This window comes from Kogia breviceps, chromosome 10 (genome assembly GCF_026419965.1).
Source record: "Kogia breviceps isolate mKogBre1 chromosome 10, mKogBre1 haplotype 1, whole genome shotgun sequence".
NCBI lineage: Eukaryota > Metazoa > Chordata > Mammalia > Artiodactyla > Physeteridae > Kogia > Kogia breviceps.
The window spans coordinates 69,322,026-69,346,917 of NC_081319.1; positions in this window are offsets into that span (position 1 = coordinate 69,322,026).

A 24,892-nucleotide genomic window follows, 5' to 3' on the forward strand; every position below is an offset into this window, starting at 1 on the left:
TTAGCTTCACTCAGCACCCATTCCTTTTTCTTCAGAGCAGTCACCAGTTTGTTCTTACACATTTGTGCATGATGACTAACTCCATCGGTCTCGGAGAGCAGGAACTGTGTGTGCTTCATTCACATAGTAGGTGCCCTGCCAATAACTGTGAAACGAACACACAGGCACAAACAGGAGAGGCAGCGGTGCTGAGGGGTCTCTCTGGGCCCAGTGTTGGTTATCAGTGTCCGTCTTTCTCTTTTTGTCTCACAGACATGTTTCCTCTCTTTCTGTGTCTCCTCTCTCCTTAGCTTCCTGTAAGTCTTTTAAACCAGCACAGGCAACATCACAGAGAAAAGGGAGGATATTTAGGGTCCTGTGACAGGGGGTCCCCCTGAACTGGGAGGTGGCAGCAGGGGGCAGTGGTACCCTGGGAGTAACTTGCAGAGGCAGGCTTCTGCTGAGGGAGAGGGAGGCCCTCTCTCTCTCTCTGTAGAGCAAGCCAGGGTCAGCAGCAGCCCAAAGCCACAAAAACTGACTTTCAAAGTCCTCCTAAGAGCTGCATCTTTCGACTCCCCCAAACAATCGTGCCTTGTGCCCCAGGACACAGCGCGAGTTACACACTTAAAGCAGTTTCCACAGAACCGCATTCAGTTGGTTTTAAACTCTGGGGAAAGCTGGCAGCCTCTTTGTGGGTTTTTTAAAAAAACTAGTTAGAGGGACAATTAAACCTTTATGGGCCCCAGAATGTACCTATGCAGACATAAATAAGGATCATTCTTCATCACCGGAGAGAATCCACTTTCTGGCAACAGATGTATTTTTCTGCCATCGCAGGACAGAGTTGAGCTCACGACTGAGGGCCTTTGTGATTAGGGCAGGTGACAGGGGTCAGCGTGAGAAGAGTTAGAACTTGGACCCTAAGTTCTCAAAATGGACACATCGCAGGCCCCAGGCTTAGCTGTCTGAAATGAATCACAAACTACCAAAGCCTTCCCAGAAAGCCGCCAGGATTTTAGGCCAAGAACACTCATCTTGCTTCCTCCTTGTGTTACTTTGGGCCAAAATGGTCCATTTGTCAAAGAGCCCTTATTTCTTTATTCCCACCCTTACAACACAATACAATGCATTCACATATTTACAGTGCAATGTCCTTGAACGGTTGGGATTTTTTTTTCAATCTAATAATATCATTAAATGCACCAGGGGGCTCTCTTCTTAAAGGAACCTTTGAGTAAAACTCTTTTGTTAAGTGAATCAGTCTTTTGTAAGGCAAATCATCAGCTATCAATTCGTTCTCCAAATCTGTGATTTCACATAAGAGATTTTCTTAAACCAGGCCCACTTTAGATGGTGGCCTGTGCATTTTCTTTTATTTTTCTGACTTTGGTAAAGACAAGCTTTTCCTGAATAGACATTATTGGACCAGGATGAAGGAATCTCAAACACTTGAGAAATAAATCAGTTTCAATCATTCTCATCATCCATAATTCTTTAGAACCACCAGCCTAAAGCAAAGTATAATGATCTTCCGACAAAGAATTCAGCTGCAGATTTGAGGGCCAGTCTATTTGAAGTCAGTTTCAAAAGAAATGCAGAGAACAGGGTTTTTTATTAAAGTTATTGTCTTTTTTTTTATTGTGGTAGAATATACAGCATAATATTTATCATTTTAACCATTTGTTAAGGGTACAATTCAGTGGCGTCAAATAAATTAAACCCACAATGTTGTGTAACCTTCACCATTATCTATACCCAAAACCTTTCATCATCCCCAACAAAAACTCTATACCCATTAAACAATAACTCCTCCCCCTCTCCTCCAACACCCCCTTCCTCAGCTCATGGTAACCTCTATTCTATTTTATCTCTATGAACAGAGAAAAGTTTTAAACTCCAGTTTTACTTTGGGGCTCTTTTTCTTCCCATAGCGTGGGGGGAGAATGGGGAAACCGTGCGCATTCTCTTTTCACCTTGGGGACTCTTCCCAGCGCTGCCTCCCCCCTCCCCATTCCTCCAACAGTGTCTACGAGATGAAGCCGGAGCTCATTTGAACGGTTTAAACTTGCAGAGGGGCTGCAGCCCCTTTCGGGAACAAAAGGAGGTCACTGGGTCTGAGTCTCTGTTACAAGCTCAGGAATGGCAAGAATTTTCTGACTTCAATAGTCTGAGGAAGTAGGAACATGATGAGCTGGACGCCTGTTTTGGTGTCTGAAGCCTGCATGGAGCCCGCATGCGGCCCACGTTCAGTGCCCATCAGCTACAGAGTGAGTACCTGAGACCTGTCAGGGCTCAGAAAGGTGGGAATGCAAGAAGGGCCATGGAGGGCTCCCTCGGGCACCCTCAAATTCTACGCTATGGAATCTCTCAGATTGAAAACCACTGGCTAAACCACTCATAAACCCTGCAGAATCTATATCTATTGTACCCATTCGTGGCTAACAGATGCACACTCAGAATGACTCACATCCTTCAGTTTGGGTTTTACTTCGCTCACAATGCTTGGAAAGTCTCAAACGAGCTAGTCTCCTCACCTCTGCCCAGCCCCCTTCCCCAGTGCACAACTCAGGATAACAGGAGACTTGGCTTTTCAAATCTGATTTTTAATTGTTTCAAGAACTACATAGAGCCTTGCCTCACCAAGGCCGGGACTGTGTGCCTGCCAGAGGCCCTTAGGACAACTGGGGCAAAGTGATTCCGCGGCACAGAGAACAGTGAGCCACGGGGCGGTGGAAGGGGAATCTCCTCAAAAACAGGAGGCCTGAATTCCTTCCGCTGCCCACGTGCTGGTGACCCTGGGCAAGTCACTTCACAGCTCTGGCCTCATTTCTCTTAAGCTGGGTGGAAGTGCTCCCCAACTATGAGAATCTGTAGGAAGTGGAAGAAAAGCAAGGCTTTCTGATATCTGGAATTCTTTTTCGGAGCACAGGCTCTGGACGCGCAGGCTCAGCAGCCATGGCTCTCGGGCCCAGCTGCTCCGCGGCATATGGGATCTTCCCGGACCGGGGCAGGAGCCCTTGTCTCTTGCATCGGCAGGCGGATTCTCAGCCACTGCGCCACCAGGGAAGCCCCCTTCCTCTTTTTATAAGGACACCAGTCCTATTGGATTAGGGCTCCACCACCCTATTATTTAATTACCTCTTTAAAGGCCCTGTCTCCAAATAAAGTCATATTCAACATATGAATCTGGGGACACAATTCAGTCCATAACAGTAGTCTTTTATGTCTAACATCTATGACTCAGCATAATGTCTGTGTGATTCATCCATTTTTGTGGCATTTATCAGTTTTTTCCTTTTTATTGTAGAGTATTAGTCCATTCTATTAATATACTACAATTTTTTATCCATGTATCTGTTGGTGGATATTTGGGTTATTTCTAGCTCTTGACTTTGTGAACAAAGCTCTTATAAATATTCTAGTGTCTTTTTGTGGACATATGTTTTAATTTTTCTTGGGTAAATACCTAGGAGTGGAATTGCTAGATAATATGGTAAGTTTGTTTAATTTTATGAGAAAGTGCCAAACATTTCTCCCAAGTGGTTGTCTCATTTTACATTTCTACCAGCAGTATACAAAAGTTTCAGTTGTTCCACATCCTTACTAATACTTGGTATTGTCAATCTTTTCTTTTCTTTTTTTTTCTGTTAAGCCATTCTGGTAAGGGTGTAGTGGTTTCTCACTGTGGTTTTAATTCGCATCTTCTTGATGACTAACAATACTGAGCATCTTTTTTTGTGCTTATTTGTCATTCAGATTCCTCCTCTGGTGAAGTGTCTGTCCACATCTCTTGCTTACTTTAAAAATTGGGTTGTTTTCTTATTGTTGAGTTGTAAGAGCTCCTTACATATTCCGCATACAACTCCTTTATCAGTTATATGCTTTGCAAGTATTTTTCTCCCACTCTGTGACTTTCATTCTCCTAAGTGTCTTTCATATAGCAGAAATTTTCATTTTCATTAAGTCTGGTTGATCAGTGTTTCTTTATGGATCATGCTTTTGCTGTCATGTTGTCTTGAATAAAGAGTTTTACTTCTTCTTTCCAATATGGATGCCTGTTTTCTTCTTGCCTTATTGCACTGGCTAAAACCTTTAGTACAATGTTGAATAGAAGTGGTGAGAGGAGGTATCCCTGTCTTGCTCCTGATCTTGGAGGGAAAGCATTAAGTTTCACCATTAAGCATGACGTTAGCTGTAGGTTTTTCACAGATGCTTTTTATCAGGTTGAGGAATTTCCTAGTTTGCTTAGAGTTTTTAACATGGAATGGATGCTGTATTTTTGTCAAAATTGTTTTCTGTATCTATTAAGATGATCGTATGTTTTTTCTTTCTTACTTTGTTAATAACATGAATTACATTGATTTTCAAATGTTAAGTCAACCTTGCCTTCCTGGAATAAATCTCATGTGGTCATGATGTATTTTGTCTCTTTATATATTGATCTTATTTGCTAAAATCTTGTTTGGAAATTTTGCATCTACATTCACAAGGAATATTGGTCTATAATTTTATTTTCTTATAAATTCGTTTGTATGGTTTTAGTATCAGGGTAATACTGGCTTCAGAATGACTTGGGAAGTTTTTCTCCTCTTCAGTTTTCTGAGTTTGTATATAATTGGTATTTTTTCTCCTTTAAATATTTGCAGAATTTACCAGTGAAGCCATCTAGGCCTGGAGTTTTCTTTGGGGGAAGGTTTTAAGTTGCAAATTCAATTTCTTTAACAGATACTAGGGACTTCCCTGGTGGCGCAGTGGTTAAGACTCCGCCTGCCAATGCAGGGGACACAGGTTCGAGCCCTGGTCCAGGAAGATCCCACATGCCGCAGAGCAACTAAGCCCGTGTGCCACAACTACTGAAGCCCACGTGCCTAGAGCCCATGCTCCACAACAAGAGAAGCCACTGCAATGAGAAGCCCATGCACCACAACGAAGAGCAGCCCCTGCCACCACAACTAGAGAAAGCCCACATGCAGCAACGAAGACACAACACAGCCAAATAAATTAATTAATTAATTAATTTTTAAAAAATAGATACTGGGCTATTCAGGTTACCTATTCTCATTAAGTGAGTTTTGGTAGTTTGTCTTAGGAATTTGTCTGTTGCATATAAGTTGTCTAATTTATTGTTCATTGTTGACATAGGCAAAGTTGTTCATAATATTCCCTTATTTTTTTTTACCTGTAAAATCTGTAGTGAGGTCACCTGTCTCATTACTGATATTGGTAATTTGTGTCTCCTCTCTTTTTTCCTGATCTAACATGGCTAAATATTTATCAATATTATTGATCTTCTCAAAGAACTACCTTGTGGCTTCATTTTTCTTCATTGTTTTGTTGTATTTTATTTCATTAATTTCTGCTCTGATCTTTACTATTTCCTTTCTTCTGTTTATTTTGGGTTTCATTTGCTCTTCTTTTTCTAGTTCCTTAAGGTGGAAGCTGAGATGATTGATTTGAGACCTTTGTAGCACCAAATTAGTAGCAGCCCACAAATTTTGATATGTTGGGTTTTCATTTTCATTCCATTCAAAATACATTCTAGTTTCCCTTTTGTATTTTTTATTTGACCCTTGGTTATTTAGAAGTGTGTTATCAAGTTCCCAAATATTTGGAGATTTTTCCAAGAATCTTTCTGTTATTAACTTCTAATTTAATTCCATTGTGATGAGAGGACAAATTTTTTATGACTTGAATTTTTTAAGTTTATTGAGACTTAGTTTGTAATCCAGGATATGGCCTATTTTGGTAAATGTTCCCTGTGCATTTGAAAAGAATGTACATTCTGCTGTTGTTGGATAGAGTGTTCTATAAATGTCAGTTAGGTCAAGTTGATTGAGGGTGTTTGTCTTCTATACACTTGATTATTTTCTCCCTACTTGTATATCAATTAATAAGAGAGAGCATTGAAATCTCCTATTATAATGTGATTTGTCTATTTCTCCTTGCAGTTCTATCAGTTTTTGCTTCACATATTTTGAAGCTCTGTTATTAGGTGCATAAACTTTTAGAATTAAGTCATCTTGATGAATTGCCCACTTTATGATTATAAAATGATCTTCTTTATAACTGGAAACATTCTTTGCTCTGAAATTACTTTGTCTGATGTTAATATAGCTACTACATGTTTCTTTGTTTGTTTCACAACTATTTTTAATCTAATAATATATCATAGACATCTTTCCAAGACATAGCCATCTTTCTTGAGATATAATTGACATATAATATTATATTAGTTTCAGGCGTACAACATTTTGATTTGATATACATATATATTGCAAAATGATCACCACAATAAGTCTAGTTAACATTCATCACAAATTTTCTTTCTTGTGATAACTTTTAAGATCTACTCTCTCAGCAACTTTCAAATATACAATACAGTATTATTATTAAGTATGGTCACCGTGATGTACATCACATCCCCAGGTCCATCTTTTCTTTTGATTAGTGTTAGCATGATATATCTTTTTATACCATTTTACTTTCTGACATATCTGTATTTTTATATTTAAGGTGTATTTCTTATGATGTGGAGAAAAGGGAACCCTCCTACACTGCTGATGGGAATGTAACTTGGTGCAGCCAGTGTGGAAACAGTATGGAGGTTCCTCAGAAAACTAAAAATAAAATTAGCATATGACCCAGCAATCCTACTCCTGAGCATATATCCAGTCAAAACTATAATTCAGAAAGATACATGCACCCCTATATTCATAGTAGCACTATTCACAATAGCCAAGACATGGAAACAACCTAAATGCCCATCGACAGATGAATGGATAAAGAAGATGTGGTACATATACACGATGGAATACTACTCAGCCATAAAAATGAACAAAATAATGCCATTTGCAGCAACATGGATGTAACTAGAGATTATCATACTAAGTGAAGTAAGTCAGAAACAGAAAGACAAATACCATGATACCACATAAGGGAATATAAAATATGACACAAATGAACCTATCTACGAAACAGAAACAGAATCATGGACATAGAGAACAGACTGGTGGTTGCCAAGGGGGAGGGGGTTGGGGGAGGGATGCAGTGGGAGGTTGGGATTAGCAGATGTAAGCTTTTATATATAAAATGGAAAAACAAAAATGTCCTACAATGTAGCACAGAGAACTATATTCAATATCCTATGATAAACCACAATGGAAAAGAATATAAAAAAATAAAGAGTGCATATATATATATACATATAAAACTGAAAAAATAAAGTGTATTTCCTATAAGCACCATATAATTTGATCTTGCTTTTTTATCCAATCTAACAATCTCTGCCTTCTAATGAGAGCATTTAGACCATTTATTTTTTTTGTAAGCTCAAAGAATTATGTGAATTTTTTTGTTTGGTTTGGTTTGGTTTTAATTATGATAAAATATACATAACACAAAAATTACCATCTTAACCATTTTAAGTATACAGTTTAGTAGTGTTAAGTATATTCACATTGTTGTGCAAACAATCTCTAGGACTTTTTCATCTTGCAAAACTGAAACTCTATACCCATAAACAATAACTCCTCATTTCTCCCTCCCCCCAACCCCCAGCAACCACCATTCTACTTTCTGTTTGATGTGTTTGGCTACTCTATTTACCTCATATAAGTGAAATCATACAGTATAGACCATTTCCTTTTTTTAAAATTTATTTTTTATTGAAGTATAGTTGAATTACAATGTTGTGTTAATTAATCCTGTACAGCAAAGTGACTCAGTTATACCTATATATATTCTTTTTCATATTCTTTTCCATTATGGTTCTTCACAGGACATTGAATATAGTTCCCTATGCTATATAGTAGGACCTTGTTGTTTATCCATCCTATATATAATAGTTTGCATCTGGTAATCCTGAACTCCCAATCCAACCCTCTCCCACTCCCCTCCCCCTTGGCAACCACCAGTCTATTCTCTATGTCCCTGATTCTGTTTCATAGATAGGTTCATTTGTCAGACCATTTACTTTTAATGTGATTACTGAAATGTTTAAGTTTGTCTACCATTTTGCTATTTGTTTTACATTTGTTCCATTTCTTTCTTTGTTTCCTTTTTTCTCTTTTTATGTGTTCTTTTGGATTAATTGAGTATTTTTTATGATTCCATTTTATTTCCTTTGTTGGCTTAGTAGCTATAATTCTGTTTCGTTATTTTAGTGGTTGCTTTGAGGTTTATGGTATTTATATCTTAACACAGCCTGCCTTTAATTGATATTATACCACTTCACATATAGTATAAGAACCTTTCTACAGAATATGTCCATTTCCCCCCTCTTGGCCTTTAAGCTTTTATTGTCACACTTTTTACTTACACATGTGAAATAAACCACACAATACATCATAACTTTTGTTTAAGCAGTCAGTTATCTTTTTAAAAAATATTTATTTATTTATTTATTTAGCCTGTGCCAGGTCTTAGTTGCTGCATGTGGGAGCTTCACTGCAGCATGCGGGATCTTTTTTTTTTTTTTTTTTTAGTGAGGCATGCGGACTTCTTAGTTGCCGCATGCATGTGGGATCTAGTTCCCTGACCAGGGGTCGAACCTGGGCCCCATGCATTGGGAGTGTGGAGTCTTACCCACTGGACCACCAGGGAAGTCCCAAAGTCAGTTAGCTTTGAAAGAGACATACAAGGTTAAAAAAAACACGTATTTACCCATGTGGTTAACTTTTCCAGTGCTCTTCATTCCTTTGGGTAGATCCATGTTTCCGTCTGGTATCATTTTCCTTCTGCCTGAAGGACTTCCTTTAACATTTCTTAGAGTACACTTCTGCAGGTGGTGAATTCTTTAAGTTTTTGTATGTCTGAAAAGATCTGTATAGTATCTTTTTTTTTTTTTTTTTTTTGGCTGCACCACGTGTCTTGTGGGATCTTATTTCCCGGACTAGGGATTGAACCTGCATCTTTGGCAGTGACAGTGCAGAGTCCTAACCACTGGACCACCAGGGAATTTCCAATACCTTCATTTTTGAAGATTTATTTTCTGGGTATAGGATTTAGATTGAGAGGGGGTTTTTTTGTTTGTTTTCTTTCAGGATTTAAAATATTTTGCTCCACTGTCTCTCACTTGTACTGTTTCCAGTGAGAAATCTGCAGCTATCCTTATATTTGTTTTTCTCTATATAATGTGTCTTTTTTTCTCTGGCTGCTTCAGTGATGCTTTTTATCCCAGGTTTTGAGAGTTTGGATCAAATGTGAGTTGGTGCAGTTCTCTTTCAGGTTTTTTTGTATTGTACGTGGGGCTCATTGAGCTTCTTGGATCTGTGTTTATAGTTTTCATCAAATTTAGAAAACTTTTGGTCATTACTTCTTCAAGTGAATTTTCTGTCCTCCAGCCTCATTTTCAGGGACTCCAATTATATATATTAGGCTGCTTGAAGTTGTCTAATAGTGCATGGATGCTCTTTTCAGTTTTTAAACTTTTTTTCCCCTGTATGCTTAATTTTGAATAGTTTCTATTGTTATGTCTTCCTGTTCACTAAAATTTTCTTCTGCAATGTCTAATCTGCTATTAATCTTAACCAGTGTGGTTTTCATCTCACTTGTGTAATTTTCATCTTGAAAAGTTTGGTTTAAATCTTTTATAACATACATCTTTTTGAACAAATGGAGTACAGTTATAGTAGCTGCTAATTATAATATCTGTGTTGTTCTGGGTCAGTTTTGATTGATTTATTTTCCTCCTCATTATGGGTCACATTTTGCATGTCTGATAATCTTTGTTTACATGCCAGCCATTGTGAATTTTACATTGTTGGGTGCTGGATATTTTGGTATTTCTACAAATATTCTTGAGATTTGTATGGGAGCTAGATTACTTGGACACAGTTTGATCCTTTTGGTCTTACTTTTGAGAATTGTCAGGTAGAACCAGAGCCATGTTTAATATAGGGCTAATTATTCCCCATTACTGAGGCAATACCCTTTTGAGTATTCTACCTAATGCCCCATGATTTAAGAAGTTTTCCAGTCTGGCTGGTGGTGATTAGACACTGCTCCCAGCTCTGAGTGAACACCTCTCATCTTCTCTAATCTTTTCAGATCTTCTTTCCCCTGCCTTGGGTAGTTTCCTCAAACTCATGGGTCAATCATGCTGAATACTTGAGGGAGACCTTCTGCAGATCTCCAGACCTCTGCAGCTCTCTTGCTCTTGGTACTCTGTCCTCCAAATTCTGGCCACCTTGGTCTCCCCAAACTTTTAGCTCTGTCCTCAGGCAGAGAATTCTCAACTCAGAGAATTGGCTGAGCTTCTGCCTGGGTTTTCTCTCCCTGTGCTACAGCCTGGAAACCCTCATAAGGCAGAAAGCTTGGGCAATTATAGGGCTTACTTACCTTGTTTGTTTTCCTCTCTCAGTAACTGTCCTTCATTGCCTGAAATGGTTTGAAAACCATTGTTTCATATATTTTGTCTGTTTGTCTGTCTTTTTGGTTGTTTCATGGAAGAGAGTATATCCAGTCCCTGTTGTTCCTTGGGTGGAAGTGAAAGTCCTTCTTTCCCTTCAAATACTTTCTTATCTTTTGTTGCAAGTAGAACAGTGTTGGGCACATGGTTGGTTCATTCACTGAATGCTTCTTGAATTAATTCATCTTTGTAAGTAATGATAACCAAGCAAAAGTTTTTCAGAAATTCAATTGTCAATGACTGGGTTAATTTTTTAAATGTTCAATAATAAATTATTGTAATTCTTACTCAAATGAAGACCAAATTAATTTATGAAATTGCACAGAGGCAGATTAAAATTTTTTTAGAAACGTTATGCAGAAATGTTTTTGAAATGCTTGCTTCACATGTACCTGTTTTTATTTATTTATTTATTTTAAATTGTTTTCTAACATAGAAAATGAAAAATAGGTCAATACATCAATAGCAAAAACCATATTTATTTATTTTAATAACCAAAATAGTTTATATTATAACTTAAAATTCTTTCACATAAAAAACAACAAACTATAATTAATGCTTTCTACCCTCTTAGGAAAAGGACATTAAAAATTCTGGACATTAATTGCGTTCCTTTAATTTCCACCTTTCCCATTTTGCTACCTATAATTTCACTGATTTATTTCAACTGTCTTTTATAAAGCATTTCACTTTGTAAATGATTATTCTAGGCTTCCCTGGTGGCGCAGTGGTTGAGAGTCCACTTGCCGATGCAGGGGACACGGGTTCGTGCCCCGGTCTGGGAAGATCCCACATGCCGCGGAGTGGCTGGGCCCGTGAGCCATGGACGCTGAGCCTGCGCGTCTGGAGCCTGTGCTCCGCGACGGGAGGGGCCACGGGGCCACAACAGTGAGAGGCCCACGTACCACAAAAAAAAAAAAAAAAAAAAAAAAAAGATTATTCTAGAATTGCACTTGCTGGCATGTAGTTATTGAGCACTTGGAAGGTGCTGGTCCAAACTGAGATGTGCTATAAATGGAAAACTTGCCAGATTTGGGGGACTTACTATGAAAAAAAGAATGTAAGAACCCAATTTTTATATTGTTATTTTAGATATATTACATAAATTACCAAAATTAACTTCATTTGTTTCTTTTTATCTTTTTAAATGTGGCTACTAGAAAATTTTAAATTACTTGTGGCTCACATGATCCTTCTACTGGACAGCACTGGGCCAGAACATTTGAAAACAAAGCAGCTACAGCTTTAACTTACCAGTTACCTTGTATGCCCACTATCTGCTTTTGGAAATGAAACCGTAAAATAAAAGAATAATCTGGCTACCTTTATGCATGCTTTTAATTTTTTCTAGTGAACATATATTTACTTTTTTTTTTTTTTTAAATTACCTTTATTCAAGTCAATTTCTGTGTGTGTGTGTGTGTGTGTGTGTGTGTGTGTGTGTGTGGTACGCGGGCCTCTCACTGTTGTGGCTTCTCCCGTTGCGGAGCACAGGCTCAGCGGCCATGGCTCACGGGCCCAGCCACTCCGCGGCATGTGGGATCTTCCCGGACCGGGGCACGAACCCGCATCCCCTGCATCAGCAGGCGGACTCTCAACCACTGCGCCACCAGGGAAGCCCCATATATTTATTTTTTAAATGAAGTAAAAATGTTGTATTGTTTATAACCTTAAAGTTACAAAAAAGGGACTGACATTTAAGACATGTAGCATGAAAGATTAAAACAGTGAATAAATCAAATTCCCCTATTACTTGTGAAATATATTTTGCACTTTTATATCAGGTACAAAATGAGGCACCTAGAGGTAGGAGTGGAAATCTGGGAGAACACGAGAGTTCACTTCCTATCTACTTGTACAGAAGTTACAACTCTCATCAAAATGATCACGGAAGCGCCACTACTCTGGTGACCGTCCAAGCCTCTGTGCTCACATTCCTCCTTGTGTCTCTGTGGGAAAGAGGAGCTGTCCTTCTGGCCATGAATTAAGAATACACACTTAGTCAATGATAAAAACCATATTTATTGTCACTACCAGAGTCTCCCTGAATGCCTGGCACATAGTAAGCACTCGATATTTAAAGAATGATTGAATGAATAGAACACTTTTTGGGTAGAATACTTCCTAATTCACCAAATAATAATACTTTGTTTCAATAACATCCCTATCAATATACCTAACCCCCTATATTATAAATTGAGGCTCTATTTATCCATGCCTCTTCTGGTCTCTTCACAATGCACTCTGTTGCCCCACTTTGTAACATTGTATTGTCAGATGAAGTTAACACAAATCAATATTTCTTTCTCTATAAGAGAGGCTGACATTTGGATTTGGAAATCTTAATTGAGGAGGTTTGGCTTATACTCTTAGAAGCATCAGACTTGCATAACACTCTAACTTCTAGCTTAAGTCTTGTGGATTCTTGGGGCTCTACCCCAAGCCCCCTCCTCAAGCTCTCCCTACATCTGTTATTTCCTGTGGCCCAGCCAAATCTTGCACATCCTTCAAGCACAGTTTAAGCCTTCCTTCTTCTGTGAAGCCTTCTTCCACCACAGCGATCTCACCCTTCTGCCTGCTCCCTAGAACTTATCTTTTCCATTCACTTGTTACCTAATCAACCATACTGCCTTGTCATACCCTTTGTGTTTATGTGGGAATTCTGTCTCAACCAGCTTGCAACCACTTTCAGAACAGAGGCTCACATGTGCTTAGCAGAGTCATAATAATAATAGCAATAACCAACATACTATGTGTCAGCCCTGTTCAAAGAGCTCTTTATGAATGATTTAATTAACCCTCACCTCACTCTTAGGGAGTGGTGCTATCATTATGTCACTTTCTAGACAAACAAACTGAGGCCAGGAGGGTTACGTCACTTGCCCGCGGTGGCAAGTGTTGTGGCTCCAGAGCATGAGCCCTCCACCACTGCACTGTGCATGGCACTGGGGATGCAGTAGGTGCTGAATGCATTTCTGTTGAATAAATGAAAACACAGAGGTTTGGCCTGTGCAGGAGGGAAATCTCCAGCAGAAGCCCTGTTCTATAACTCTCATTGCTTTGATGTTTCCTATCACTACTCCTACATCGTTGCTGTTATTTCAGAAGTGAGATCCTGTGTGGTCCAGGAGGAAAAAGAGGATAGAAGTGAGATGCCTATACCCCTCTCCTGCCTTCCTCCCTTGCAGGTTGGGCAAAGAGCAAGTTGGGACAGTTCTTTCTGCCACCCCCTAGCTCTCAGAGCCAGCCAGCAAACTGGAGCAGGGAGAAGCAGAAAAGGGAGGTGCTGGGGGGGACAGGTAGCGCCATCCTCAGGATCACTAGTTTCTGGGGCCCATGCCTCCCAAGGCTCAGTCAACCGGATGTGCCTTTAGCTTGCCAGAATCTGGCCGGATTTAGAGAGATAAGATCAATCTGACACTTAGTTCCCCAAATGTAATTTATGGGCTTGCCTTCTGTGTGCTGCAACACGTCTGGCTATCCAAAATCTGGTAATTATTTATGTAAACACAGCATCCTGCCTTTGTGGATTATAATTGGACTCAAACAGCAAGAAGCAGGGACTCATACAGTTGGGACTGTGCTGAAACCCTCCTTTTGAAAACACTTACCTGAGCCTTTGAAATCTTCCCTGTGGTTCATGGATAGCTTTAACCGGACATGCCACGCCCCACAAAGAAAATTTTTTTTGGCTTCTTCCTTCAGCAGGCCTGGGCAAATTTATTCCCAAACACTACCAGGTTTTGTAGGTCTTCTCAGAGAATGGGGTAAAGACACCCCAACCATCTTGACTGGACCCAAACTGAGAGGACATGAGCCCTGGGGTAGAGGCCTCCACAGATCTCCTCATTGTCTGTTGGAACATGAATTTTATACCCCGACTAAGAATAAACAGGATTAGGAATTTAAGGCTGTTTGGAAAAGAGGAGAGGTGGCTGGTGAAAGAGAAAGGTCTTTGCTTGTTATTCATGCTGCGAGTTCCCCAGGAACTTTTGCTGTACATACACACATGAGAGCCAGGAGGATTAGGGGAAAGAAAATGAGCCGATTGAACCAGATGGTTCAGGAAGCACTCCCAGGAGGCCCCTGGGGTGGATGAATCTGCATCTTTAAATAACATTAATTTCTGAAAGGCCCAAATTGTTTCCTAAATTACTGCACTGAACTCTTAGCTTTCATCTATTTTTATGGCACCTCTCCTGGTGGAAGGCAGGAGCTGTTGCTTTCGGACTAGCCAGCTTTAGAAAAATTCCTCATCCTCAGTGCAGCCAGTGAGGAATCAGTTTTCGCGAAGGAAAAAGAAATCCAGTCAAGGTGCTTTGAAAAACGTATTTCAGCAGAAACAACCACCCCTGGGTGATCTGAACGTTTAAACCACCCAGTTCTCAAGCCAGCTGGGACACTCATTTCCTCAGTAGCTGGAGGCAAACCAATTAACCTCAGTTTCCCCATCTGTAAAATGGGGTTAATAATGCTTACCTGCTGTAGGAGTGCTGTGAGGTTTTAATAGAGTAATGGTTGTAGAGCCCTTTGATGTAAGTTTTATTAACTTCCAAGGGATTCCCTGAGGCCAGAAAAAGCAGTTAAAACCCCAGAGAGAAGAAAGGCATTGAAGGACAAAGCTCAGCTAAGCATTTCACCTCCAGCTCTAATTTCATAAGTGTAGAGTCTCCTGTTCCAGTGTGAGTGGAAAGTGGTGTCCGTGGCTGGGGGCTGTTTGAATGGCATTTGGAAAGGGAGAGCCTTAATACTGGAGGGAGAGCCTTAATACTGGAACTGGCTTTCAGTGGAGGGTAAAGGTAAACAAATAGCTTCGCTTGATCAAACCAAGCTCATTCTTTGGCCCCACTAAAGTTCTTTTCCAATAGCAAGTCTACCTACAGTACGGGAATTATTTTGGTGTTAATCCAAGATCCTTGGAATTGAATTTAGAAACCCCCAGTTTCTGACCTCCTGCTTCCCAACAATTAAATAGAGAGAGAACTCAAGATCTGGCCTCCAGCCAGGGTTCCTGACCAGAGAGGGAGTGGTGAAGAGCATCAGCCAAGGGTCAGAGAAGGGGGTGGTGCTTTTTGAGCTCCATCACTCAGCTAGGTGTGCCAGCCTAGGTCACTGGGCCAGCTCAGTCTCCTACTTCATAAAAATGATTTTAATCAGACATCCTTGCCTGAAAGGGCCCCAATAATTAAGATTTGGAGTGTGAAAGTGCATTAAAGTTATAAAGTATGCTCAAAGTGTTAGCTATTATAATTCAGGACAAACCCCTATGTTTCCTTCAGTAACTGTTTAAAAATCTCAATAACTTGGATAATTGTACTCCAACTCAACTCATTTGGCATCAGAAACCCCATCCTCCTCTCTAACTTTTGATTCTCCCCCACGGGTTGAGTGCCCACCAACTAGTCAAGGTGATTGGGCGCCAGTGACATGGACACAGCCCACAGGGTGACCAGCTGGCCCCGTGTGCCTGGGACTGTCCCAGGGTTAGCACTGGGCTCCCCACCCCCAACCGCAGGCAAACTGGGGAGGTCAGTCATCCTACTGAGCACTCGGGCTGGTTAGAAAGTGCTGGTTACCAGTTCCTGACAAGTAGCTATTGACCCAACAAGGTGTATCACGGAAGAAGCAGCACAGGCATGGGGCAGAGGAGCACCGGACAGGGAGTCTTCCAACCCAGCTCTTGGTCCTGGCTCTGCTACTACTGACCTCAGATCAGACCTGTGGCCTCAGTTTCCTCCCCTGTAAAGGGAGGGGGCATGATGCAATGCCTTTTCATCCTTTCCTCCAGGAGAAAAGGGCACAGAGAGCTGCCCATTAACTCGCTCAGCCCTAGGCAATGCTGTGTGGTTTTCGACAAGAGAGGCAGAGGCAGTGGGAACACGCTGGGGACCCACGTCCAACTCTGCTGTGGGCTTCAGCTCCTAGTGCTGAGTCCTTTAATACCCTTTCTCTGAGCAGCAAGCACGTGGCTGGGAATGTGGCAGCCCTAAACCAACAGCTGAGTGCTCTACATATTTCTTCAGGTCACTGAGCTTCCTAAAATGAGTACAATAATACCCCTGAGGTTCAAAACTTTTCCAAGGTTGTGTTAGATTCAAGTTTGGCAAAATGGAGTGCTGAGTCCAAAAATGAAAACAATTTAAAAGACCTGCGCTGTTTCCCTTATCCCAGTTTACTAAGCTACACCTTTTTTTGGTGTGGTTTTCTATAACTGTATTTTATTTTACAATATAAAGGGAAAGAAAAATACCCTCTGCTAACGGAAGTAAAACCACATTAATTATACATACGTTTTTGTCTTTATTGCATAGATTCTCCAGCTGCACCACTGCTTGGATTCCCCCTTTGTTTGACCCAGGTAGACAGGGGAGATTATCAGGGTTGGGATTGTTCTGGTGGGGGCACTTGGCGGGCAGGAGGAGGGGGGAGGGGGGAGGGGGGAGGGGGAGGGGTTGATTCTTTTAAAGGGCCCTTAACAGGAACTTATGTTAATGAAAGCAGTTTTCTCATGACAGATCAGAACCTGGCCTTTATAGCATTAAAAATATTTTTTTTACATTGATTGAGAAGAAATGGGGAACAATGACTGAATCAAAGCCGCCTTCAGCAGCCTCCCCCCACCTCAGCCCCATCTGAAAACAGCCCTGTTTCAATTTCGCTGCTGAGCTCGGCCTGCCTGCTCCAGACATCAGGACCTCGCACTCTATAAATCGTCTCTGCCCTTGCCCTGGAGTTGCTGACTATTTGTATTTTGGGGCCCGGCATTAATTCCCTCAACCCTGGCTGGTGACATTAAGATTTGTAACGGATAGAATGTGTTTTTAATGTATTTCCTGGAGGTTACTATTAAAGAAATCTAAATCTTCTGAACTTGCAAAAGGTTCTGCTTCCATTTAAAAAAAAAAAAAAAGATATTATGGGAAGAATTTCCCTGCAGCCCCCAGATAGACTGGGCAGTCAGCAGGGTCTGGGGCTCCAGAATTCTCTGCTTAGCTCTGTCACTCACTCTTCCTCCTCCCGCCCCAACTGTTCTCCTCTCTATGCCTTAGTTTTCCTGGTTATGAAGTGAGGATAAATATTTGTCCAGAAGATGAGGGTGTTATAAGGATTAATTGGTTAATGCTAAGTAAACTCGTAATGTATCTGGTTTTAATGAGCCAGGTGAAGCCCGGGGGATGGCTGGAGATTAACTGTGCCTACCTAGTCCAGAGCTGGCCCGCACCGGTTGGGCTGAACACCGGGTGGAGCTACCTGCTGGCTCCCTGGCTCCTGGCACAGGGCCTGACACATTGGTCTCTCTAAATATATGCAAAAGCAACTGAACTGGGATTTAACCCGGACTCTCATGTCACCAAGAGCAGGGCCCCAGACTTCCCAAAGCATGCTTATGCCCCGTCTTTCTAGCACATGGCTTGGGCAACTTACTTAAGCTTTCCAAATCTCAGTTCCTCATCTGCCCATGGGGATAAACAGAGTCCCCCTCTCATAGGGTGGTGGTGAAGATTTATCATAACAATGGCCAATGGCAATGGAACACTTGCTAAATGTCAGGCTCTGAGCACTTTTTACTCATGAGCTCACTGAGCTCTCACACCAATCCAGTGAGGGAGGAGCTACTGTTATCATCCCCATTCTACAAGTGACAAAACTGAGGCATAGAGGGGTTACTCAGCTACTTACATGAGGCCCAAGTTCTGAACACAAGCTAGAGCATTGCTCGTGGAGTGAAATACTGCGTGTTACACTTAGTAGAGCTCTGGAGTACACAACCAACAGGTTGAGGAGTTCTCAGACTTTGCCTGATGTGCCAAATCAGCAAAGAGAGCTGCATGGGGATGTGACATAGGACAAGCTCTGGGAATGTAGGAGCCAGGACGGAAGGGATCAAAGTAGACACTGACGGGGGCCCAGGGCCGTGGGAAGATGCCAGGTGTGTGTGTACCCAGCCAACCTTCAGGTTTCGGTAAGGTGAAAGTCTGAGCCTGCTCAGGGTGACCACGCTTGGGACCCATGAGTCTCTGCTGAAAGTATTTCATGCCAAATTCTGGTACCTCAACGGCAGTACCTCAGTGGCAGTCTGAGCGATGAGCTTTGCATACTGAAATATGGGAACTCCTGGGATTGTGCCGGGGCTTAAGGGGGAGGTACCTCGGAGGGTGTGAGCTGGATTGCTGCTATTCCAGGCAATCAACAGACCAAAGAATCAGAACGAAGCAAAAGAAGACACTGGCCGAAGCAGTCCGAGTCCACATGAAGAGCCAGAAGGGGAAACTGAGGCCCAAGTAAGGGTGATTTCACACCCCCAGCACGTGACATCATAGTCCAGGCTCTGACATAGTAAGGGAACCAGCTAAGACATGGGTTGGGGAAGCCTCTGTTTGGAACAGAAATATCTTCAGCAACTGCTGCTGGTGATGGAAAGGTGGAAATGGAATTCTGCTTAAACATTATGTTGTTTTGAAAAGTCTGACTAATGTGAAAGTCCCTATTTAAAAAGGAGTTGACTCTACATTGAAATTGGTTGGTGTTTCCACACCCACATGTTGACTAAGGCCTTGGAAAACAAACTTCCTGGTGGATCCTGATTCATACCACTCGGGACTGAATGCTTCAAGGTACAATCCCTGAGCTGTGAGCAGAGGGGCCTAGCCAAGAAAAACCCTGTGTCTGTGTTGATGAAAAGGCAAACAGATCCCAAAGGGAGGCCCAAGTCCTAGCTGGCTTTGGGCGCTGGCCCTCCAGGAAAGCACACACAGATTTGAAGGAGGCCCTAGCACAGCTTCTCTGGGACCCCAGTTAGCCCGGTCTCAGAGCCTTTTTTTAGACACACAGAATGCGAGAAGCGGGAAAGGTCAGCATGGAGCCTTCTCTTCCTGAGCACCCACTAAATGCTGTGTCTGTTCACTGCAGCTTCAGCCCAGCCACATGAAGCGCATGCATGTGAATATCATAGTGGTCGTTTTCTCAATGTGGAAATGGCCTTGGCGAAGGCAGGCAGGGTGTCCCATTTTTGTTCCAAATAGTCTCGGTTTATGCTGTTGTCCCAGTATAATTAATAATAGCTTTCCCCTCCATTCTCAAAAATGCCTCCATTTGGATAACAAGCCATAAATGGACATCCTAAGTTAAGTGAATTGCCCCAAATCACCCAGCTCGTGAGTGGAAAGAGTTGGGATTCGAACTCAGGTTTTCCTCAGTTCAAAAAGCAGACACTGGGGGAGTTCTACCTCATTCACAATAACAAAGACTGTCGGGGCATTAACTGCAAAGCACAGATGGCGCTTTGGGAGCTGCATGCCTGTGCCCCCTCCTCTCTCTCCCCAGGGCCTCCCCGAGCCTGTCTGATGGGTCTCTGTGCAGGAAAGAGCTCAGCAGACAAAACACACACCTTCACCAACAACTTACCTTTCTGTGTTTGTTTTGTCTGCTGAGTGCGTTTCTCCAACCTCCTCTATGATAAAAATGCAAGGGCTGACTTCAAGTTTGGGCCACCAGCCCAGATCCCGAGTCCTGACCTCCAAGCCAGGACGGCTTAGCTCATCCCATTAAGAGGACCTCCTTTCCTCAGAAGGCTGCCATGGGGTCATCCTCAGCCTGCCTTCTACTGCTCTGTTTCTCCAACACTACGGCACAGAGGGTTCGTGTCGTCCCAGGTTCACCTGTAACATCTGTTTATGTCTCAGGACCACAGAACTGATCTGATCCAAGCTCATTTTCACTGGTGAAGAAACCAAGGGCCAGAGAGGTCAAGTGACTTGCCCAAGGGCACAGAGCTATAAGCTGAAGTCAAAAGACCAGGTCTCCTGACCTTGAGGTGAGTGTTCTTTCAAGCCAAGTTCCTTCTCAGCTTAGCCTGAGGCCACCCACTATGGGGTACCTCCAGCAACACCTGGAGAAATCCTTTATATAATGTGACTTTTTGGACACCAGAGACCAAGGTGTGTCTGCTTGACCCAGCCCCTCAGCCCTTGAATCTGCCAAAATCTCAGGGTTAGTAGCAGGGCCTTCATTCAACCACCTACTGAATCCACTGGCTTGCCTCCCTGCCAGGTGGTTATGCATAAACACCCCCAATATCAAAGAAAATCACTACTCTTGACGTTGCCTGCTGTCTCCAGACAACTGTCTGCTGAAAATGTCTTTTTTGCATTGAGTGGAAGAAGGTTTCTGCTCACCCTTCAATCTCAGTTCCTCCCAATGCCCCAATGCAGGGCACGTCTGACCCCCTTCTCCCTCCCATCCTTGAAAATAGTTGAAGACTCAACCGCTGCTCTTTGGATTGTCCTCACATGATGTTGTTTTGGCGGCAAAATAGGTGGAGGGACCCAAGGTGGAAGCCTACCCCTGCCTTTTATCTGCTGTGTGGCCATGGGCAAGTCACTTAACCTCTGTGAACTTCAGTTAGCTCACTGGAAATATAGAGAGATCATGATAGTATTTACTTCATTGGGTATATTGTGAGGATCGGATGAGATAATCCATATCACTGGCTAGGTCCAGTGTCTAGCACTCTTAGCACTTATAAATGGTACCAGTATTCTTGCTTTCCTTCAACTTCTAAATGCAGCACCAAGGCTTTAGTTTCTCTGGAAGCTGCATCACATGACTAACGTTTATCATCAACTAATACCCATGGCCCCTGTTCACACACGAAGCTGCTAACAGGCTTCACCCATAAGCTGTCACTCTCACAAATTTGCTTCGTTCCCTCCCTCTAAGCATGAGGCTTGCAGCTTCTCAGATTATATTTCATTCTATCAGAGGCTGCCTATCTTACTGGCCCATCAGGACTCTCTCTTTGGATCTGAGATTTGGAGACCAGGGGAAGACGATAACCATGATGAAACCATAAAGCCTCAACCTCGTGAGGCTTCAGCCTGCCTCCTTTTTCTTTCTCCCATCTAGGGTCTGTAAAAGCCTGCCCAGCTGCCCAGTGAGGTGACCCCTTCAAGCCTGACTGGCCGTGTTGACGTTCCGCTGGCAATTGTCTGCAGAGGAGCCCTTGTGCCCCTTTTGAAGTTCAGCGGAGTGAAGTGTAATCTAAGTGAGCTGGAACACATTTTGATAAAGCAGCTTCCATGGCCAGGGGCCTCCTTTCGGCAAAGCCATTAACACGGGAAGCTGAGCTGGCGCTGAGCTTTCCCGTCTGGGTCCTCCAGCCCTTCCCCTGGCCTTTGATCACAGGACATTAGGATGTTAGTGCTCAAAGGGGTAGTTCAGTCCTGACCCCCTTGTTTTCCAGATGAGGCAGAGAGGAGAAGCCACTTGCCTGAGGTCACATGTGGCTGGTAAGGGGCAGAATCAGTGCTGGGGCCCTTGTCCAGACTGGCCAGGCCCTCCTCGGGCTGTACAAAATGGTGGGTGGTCAGTGAGGAAAGACAGAAGCAGAGAGGACAATGCACAAGTGGAAGAATCAGGCTCCCTCCCTGGAGAAGGCTGGCGGGCCCCGGTGTCTGCACGCAGGCCAGGCCAGCTGAGGATGGGAGGAGTAAGAGCTAAGCCTGGTTAATACCCACAGCCTCTTCAAAGCACGGCTGCATTGTTGGCCTTACAACGCTGGTCTCATCAGGGCTGATGTCTTGCTGACAGGCCAAGGGACCTGCCCAAGGCCACACAGGGCGGGAGCTTCTGTGGGAGCATATTGCCCTGGAAAATGGCTTTAAGATCACTTGGATAATGACTAGGGTAATACCTGTGAGACTCAATCTCATGAGGTGGTTGTGAGGATTAAATAAGTGCTTCGAACAGCTCCTGACAGGTACGTCATTACTGTCCGCACCACCACCATCATCAGGACATCTGTCATTCCCGCAGACCCTCAGGGCTGATCCTGCCAGTGAGGCCAGGTCGCCACCCTCCCTCGCCTGGGCAGAAAGGAAGGCTCTTCTGGCAAAGGGTGGACTCACAGCTGGGCTTCTTGCCCAGACTTCCAAAGCCACTGATCGGAGGCCACTGGAGCACCCCATGGGAACTCTGGACTGATGCGTGGTCCCCCACAATGGGGGAGGCCTGGCTGCATGCTCTGAGGTGTCCGGCCTGTCCTCTGGCTCTCCAGGTGGTCCCCCAGCTTTCAGAGAATCTGAGGAAGGGATCCCGTCCTACACATCCCCCTACACATTCCTGGTCTCTGGGGAAGCTTCTCTGGAGTTGAGGGCTAGAGAAGCACTCCCCCAGCCCTAAACGCCAGCCAGTCTGCCACAGCAGGACAACAGGACATAATTCCCACAAACTGGGTGAGTCAGGTCAGGGAGCCAAGGAGATCTGGTCTTTCTTTTCAGCCTTGGAATCTCAGGGTGCAGCTCTCAGGCAGCAGATCCTTCTTCCTAATTATGTCTTGCTCAGACTGCTGTTAGAATGAGCCGGCATTCCTAGGGATTGATGGGGTGAAGAGAGCCGAGAGCCTGCTGGGGGCCTCGGGGAACCCACTCCATAGACAATCTACAGGTTCAATGTCCATTGTTTATCTTTTTGTATGTTTCCTGTTTGACTTCTTCTCAGCTTCCTCTCAGAGTCTTAGCTCTTTGAGGACCAAACCCAGCACATTTCCTCTCTGTAAAAGTCTTCACAGTAACTAGCAACTGTGGACACATACAGGGCTGAATAAATTGTGAGCCGGTTCTCTCGTTCGACAGCATTCTAGCATTCCTCCCTCCCTCCCCGTCCTTGAATAAGAAACTGTGTTTCAGACATCACGTTGATCTGTGAAGAGACAGAGGAGACAGAGTTCTGCCCTCACGGAGCCTACACCTCACACAGTGGTAGGTGCCATCATAGGTGGTACAGGTGTGGAGGGAGCACACAGGAGAGGGACCTGGTCTGACTGAGAAGGGTATAGTCAAGGAAGGCTTCTTGGAGGAGGCGATGTCTGAGCCAAGTCCCACCGAATGGCTCTGAGTCAGCAGATTTAGGGGCTAGGGATTTGGAAGGATGTTAAAGGCATCCCAGCCCAAAGGGGCTGAGAAAGCTTTGCCTGAGTAAAGATATAGAGGCAGGAAAGAGCAGGCAAGCCTCGAGACCACTTGGAGACGAGCAAAGCTGAACATGGGGTGTGAGGGGAGTAGACAAAGTGTTGTGTGGAGACAGGAACAGGGCTTTGTGTGACAAGTTATCCTGAAGGCAGTGGCGTCCTTACTGGAGCTTCGTGTCTGCAAAGTTTCTCAATCAAAGGAGCAGCATGCAGTGGGGGTGGGGTCTTTCAAGCCTACAACTGAATCATGGTTCTGTCCCTGGCTAACTGTGTGATATGGGCAAGTCACTCAACCTCTCTGAGCCTTGGCCTTCTCTTATGGAAACACAGGGATAATACTGCCTCTCCTGTAGAGTCACCCGCAGAACTAACTAAATAAAAGCGGTGTTCATGAAAACCCCTGCCACAGTGCCTAGAACTTAGAGGGGGTTCCATAGAGGCAGGTTTAGTCATTCATTCCTTTATTCCTGTTTTCATGTTCTCACTTCCTCCCTCACACTCTGCAGTCAGGAAAGGAGGTGACAAACGACTTATGTCAATTAGGATATAGTCTGACTGCTGTTACAAAGGCCAAAATGACAGTGGCTCCAACAAGGCAGAAGGTTATTTCTCTCACACACAGCAGTTTAAGCATAAGCAACAGGGTAGATATGGCAGCTCCCAGGTTGGGCACCCAGGCTCCTTCTCTGTAGCTGCTCTGCCACCTTGACCTTCAGCTTCCACCTCCCAGCTTCTGACACTGTACTCTCACTCTAGCCAGTAGGAAGGGGAGAAAGAAAGCAAAGCACCCATGCTCCCCTTTAAGGAATACTGGCAGTTGCTCACAGTGGACACCTCTGGTGTTCCAAGTCACGTGTCATTGGCCAGAACAGCATCACATGGCCACATCTAGCTGCAAGGGAGGCTAGGAAATGTAGTCTCTACTGCAAGGGAGTTCTCAACAGGGGAGATATTGCCCCTACCCCCAGGGAACACTTGGCAATGTCTACAGTGTGGGGGGGGGAGGGTAGAGGCCAGGGATGCTGCTAAATGTCTTACAATGCACAGAATAGCCTCCCCAACAGGAAAGAATCACCCAGCCCAAAATGTTTAAAAGTGCCATGGTTGAGAAACACTGGTGTGACTGAGCAGCCAGATGCTGGGGGTTCTCTTACAAAACGAAGATGGAGGGCAACAAAATGGGGGCACAACCAGCAACTTCTGCTATAGTCACATACACTGAGGATCACATGATTGAAAAGGATTAAATTATATCTTTTCCCAGGTGGATCTCTCTCCAGCAGGGATCAAAGCTTTAAGTCAATGGACTTCGAGGACTATCAAGAATTAGCCCACAAGACAGAGAGGATTTGTGGCTGGGCAGCCCTGAAATCTCACCCCCTGGGTGGCCCACCCAGAGCCATGCCACCAGGGAGGCTGGAACCCACAAGCCTCCCAGGGAGCCGGCCTCACCCTGCAGCATCTCACCCTCCTTCTGGTTTTCCTTGAGATAACTTGGGACCTTTTGCAACCCATTTCTGATTGGTTCTGTTTTCCAA